Source organism: Rissa tridactyla, chromosome 21, assembly GCF_028500815.1.
Source record: "Rissa tridactyla isolate bRisTri1 chromosome 21, bRisTri1.patW.cur.20221130, whole genome shotgun sequence".
NCBI classification, from domain to species: domain Eukaryota; kingdom Metazoa; phylum Chordata; class Aves; order Charadriiformes; family Laridae; genus Rissa; species Rissa tridactyla.
This window is the reverse complement of record NC_071486.1, coordinates 2014135-2018631: the sequence shown is the minus strand read 5'-3', so window position 1 is coordinate 2018631 and position 4497 is coordinate 2014135.

The window sequence follows — 4497 nt, the reverse complement described above, 5'->3', positions numbered from 1 at the left end:
GATGGATTCCCCAGGATGGCTTTGGCTCCTCTTGCAGAGGAATGGTTTGCTCCATCCCTGGGGAGCAACTGTAGCAGTATTTTCTCCTGCTGTTTTGTCTCCTTCTCTCCTACGAGCGTGTCTTGGGGCAGCACAGGGCAGGGAAGGCGTTGGGGGCACTTGGTACTTGTGTTCTGAGGTTTGGTCATTTGCTTGGTGGCTTTCACAGGCAATGCTGCTGCTCTGGGCTTTCCTTCTTGCAGGGTAGAGCCGAGGTAGCCTACCTACTCTGTGCTCTTGGGATGGAGAAGAGATCCTTCCACTCCCATGGCATGGGATGGTCCTGCCCGGCTCTGGGAGAAGGGATCCTTCTTCTCCCGTGGCATGGGATGGTCCTGCCCGGCTCTGGGAGAAGAGATCCTTCTTCTCCCGTGGCATGGGATGGTCCTGCCCGCCTATGGGAGAAGAGATCCTTCTTCTCCCGTGGCATGGGATGGTCCTGCCCGTCCATGGGAGAAGAGATCCTTCTTCTCCCATGGCATGGGATGGTCCTGCCTGGCTCTGGGAAGCGGCTCCACCTTGTAACCCAAGGGATAGTGTAACAGTGCTAAACCTCCATCTCAACCACCCTAAATCCCCTCGTATTGGTCGTGGAGGAGCTCCTGATGTTGACTCGAAGTCTGGGTCCTTGGCTTGGAGCGTCACTTGTGCCAGCAAGGCCCCTGCGTGAGCCAGGGGACGTCATGTCCCATTCCGTGCCTCAGTTTCCCCATCTGTAACACAGCTTGCTAAGCTGTCTCCAAGGTCTCAGCAAATTGCAAAACTTTGCTCAATATTGGGACAGCAAAAATGCTTAAATGGGTGGCTGAACCCGTGGACGGATGCTGTTAGCAGGAGGAGGAGGTATTTAAGAGCAGCCAATTCTGAACATTTAAGTATGGAAAACCGTTTGAGTGCACAAAAAGTAACGCTAGTATTTATGAGCGACGGTTCCCGAGCGAAATGTCACAGTATTTGCTATAAAGCTGAGCGGAAGAAATTCCCCAAACTGGGCCGGTTTGTGTTGCTCAGCCCCGTTTCCGAGCCCGGGAGAAGCTCCAGCCGGCTTCGGCAGATGCAAACCCTTCCCTTATCTGTGTCCCATAGGCCTGGGGGCTCATAAATATCTAAACAGAAAGTGGTACGGGGAGTTCGCAGAATAGAGCCTGCTCTGCCCAGGCTCTCCGAAGAGATGGCAGGAGAAGGCTGCGAGGCAGAGACAGTAATTATTTTAAATTGCCGGTCTATCAGCGTGCTGCACCATCCCGGCAGCGCTTGGAGGATGCGGGAGATGCCGTCAGGGGTGTCTCATCCTCCTGCCAGCTGAGCTGCTTGTGCTTTTCCACCCTTCAAAGAGACCGGGAGAGGGATGGAAGAATTACACCGTCCAACACGGAGACCTCCCTGTGCTCGGGCAGCCCTTTCGGCCCCGCCGGTGGCAGCTCCGGCTGATCCCCGCCGAGCGCAGCCTGGCTGGTTGCGCCTGTGCTAAATGACCTACTTTCCTCCACTTTCTTTGCTGAGTGTTGCCTCTCCGCCAGGCGAAACCCCACAAAAACCCCTCGTGGATCCGCTCTGGCTCATAAATTAAAAGACCTCCAAGGTGGCACAGCGATGCTCTTCAGCGCGGGGAGGACCGCGCCGCACGCCTTCGCAAAAGCTCCTCTCTCTGCTGAGGGGCTCAAGCCCTCAAAATCCCGCTCATTTACATCGGGGAAGGAAAAGATTCGAGTGCCAAGAAAGCACTCCCTCTGTTACTGGTCCTGGAAAGCTCAGGATGCTCCAACCCCATCACAGCCCATCGCGCGCGCCCCAGGGACGAGCGGGCAATTTTTAGCCCTCCTGGCTGCCTGTCAGCGAGTCCGCTTCCATTTGGCAAAACGGGCCCTGGGATCCTGAAAGCATCTCCCGGCCTCGACGCTGGGAAGAGGCCATTAAGTGAGATGCTGAGAGCGGGGATGGGAAGATGATCCCACCCCCGGGATGATGCCACCCTCCCGGTGATGCTCTTGCGGATGCCCGGGGCGGCGGGGGCTCGGGTGGGAGCCGATGCGGAGTCAAACCATCGCTGCTGCGGCGCCGTGGATTTGGAGTAGCCTTAACCAAGCATCTAAGTGTGGAGAAAAAAAAAAATATATGTATATTGCAAGGGTGGGGGTGTGAAGTGGGGCCCCCGCAGCCTATCTTTAGGTAACCTCTAGGCAGAGGTTCGGTGCTCGCACAGCTCTCACCAAGATGCACATTTATCCTGCAGCTCTGGAAATCAGGCCAGGTCCCTCTTTCTCCTTCCCACTTGCTCTTCCTCCTTCTTCTCCCTCCTTTGCGTTTGTGCTGGGTGTTGAAAAAACCTATTCCTGGGAGCCGTGCTCTCATCCGCACCCCGGCGCGGTGTGCGGGGCAGGAGAAGGGGAGCTTTAGGCAAATGAGACCAATACCCGAGTTCATTAAAGAAACATAAATCTCTGCTTTTACGCATGCGGAATTGAGTCTGCTGAAGCCCTGGCTCTACGAAGCATTAGGGCAGACAGAATAATGAGGTGTGATATAAGGGTTAAAACTGGCTCTACCCCGATATTTAGAGTTACCCCAATATTTAGGCTCCTTGCTCCGATGTTACCCCGATTTCACGGGGAAGGCAGGCACCCGGCTGTCTTTCTCATCCCGGCATGCTGAGATCCTGCTTGGACATCGCTTGTGCCTCTCAGTGCTGGGGACATGCAGAAAGAGCCACGGCGAGACCACCTCAGCTTTTTATCCTTAAAAATAGTGGGGAAAAACTGGGTCCGGGGTGCCCAGGAGATTTCCCGAAGGCTCAGCAGAAGGTTTGCCCCCCTCCCGCTCTCTCTCCCTTGCTGTCGTTGGGCCAAATCTTGCTGCCGTCCCCCGCTGGGCACAGGGGATGGGGGCATTGATCCAAGCCTGAGCGGCACGATGCTCCGAGGATGGGTCTTTGGGAGATTGAAGGGTGGTTCGCTGAACTTGTAGGGACCCAAGGGGATCGGGCAGAGAAACCCCAGGGCTGGCGAGAACCCAGGGAGTTTGTTTCGCTGCCGCTTTAACGCAGCCAAAATCAGCTCCCGACAAGAGCAGCGCCGGGGTTCGGGGAGCTGGAGGTGCCAAGGTCATCCCGCTCCTCCCATCCGCACGGAGACCAGCCGGGCGCGATCCACCAGCTGCCCCCGCGTCCGCCGCGACCTCCCTCCTGCCACCGCCTCTCCGCTCCGCCAGCACTGGGCAAGATCCTGCCCCAAGGACATGGGGTTTTTGTTGTTTTTTTTTTTACCCAGCGAGAGGTGAGGGTGGGGGCAGGCAAGGGAAGCAGAACAAATCTATTCTGCCAGGCACCTGCTCCCTGCCTCGCAAAAAAACCCCAACAAAACAAACAAACCAAAACGCCGACGGCGCATCGTTTGAGAGCGTAGCCTTTTTCCGCTTAGGAGCGGGGTTGTCTTCCACTGTCCTTTTTATCCTTGGCTAATTAAAGGCAAATCTCTGCCGAAGGAACGCGGTTCTTCAGACTTGAGCCTTAATAACTAGAAAATGGTTGCGACTGCTCGGAGGCAGTTGCAGCAATCCTGGGCAGAAATAGCATTTTTATCTCGCAGCTCACCAGCTTGGGCTCCAGGGATAATAATTTTCCCAGTTGTAGAAGGAGGCAACAGCAGACACAGCCCCGCGTTGTCCCAGTTTACAAAAGGATCAGTTGGATGGACCAACTAAACTCCCCGGTCATCCCTGGGGAGGGCCTGGGAGATGACGTGGCCATGGTGAGGTCCCACCGATCGGCTGGGTCCCCCATGGATGCCGTGGGGACCATCTTGGGCGAGTCCCATCTGAGCAAACGAAGGTGTTTGCTGATCTCTGGGCACTCACTTCCTCTCGTCCCCAAGGAGATGCCTACAGGCAGCTGAATCCCACCTGGAAAGGGCATCCCCCCACTGTAGCTGCTGGAGAGGAAGGTGAGGGAGATCCCAGGTCCCTGAGGTTGGGTGAGATCTTTGAGATGGGTCCTGGGGAGCCCAAGACCAGGCTGGGAACGGAGAAAGAGCGGAGGGAAGATGGACCATGGCGCTTGCCCTCCCGTTTTGCTGTGTCCGCTCTCTGCCCCCTGCCAGCACTGCAGGCTGGAAGGGGCTTTGCTCCAAACCTCGTGTTTTACCCCCGTGTGAGGGGCTGAGCAGCCCCAGGGGAAAGGAACGGGGCTGGAAGCTGTTTCTCCAGCTTCGGCTGTCTCAGACCACGCAGCCGGGGTTGCTGGGGTACCTGGGGATCCGTCTGCACTCAATGGAGAGACTGGCACCTCCGAGGCCTGGGGGGATGAGGCGCCCCTTGGCTGTTGGCCTCCCTCCAGCAACTGCACGGGGGGTCCAGATGGTTGCAACGTCTTCTGCTTCCAGACGAGTCCGATCCCCGCTCTCAAGCATTCGCATGCTGGTTATTTCCACTCTTTAAAAGGCAGAAGAAGAATTTAACCCTGAA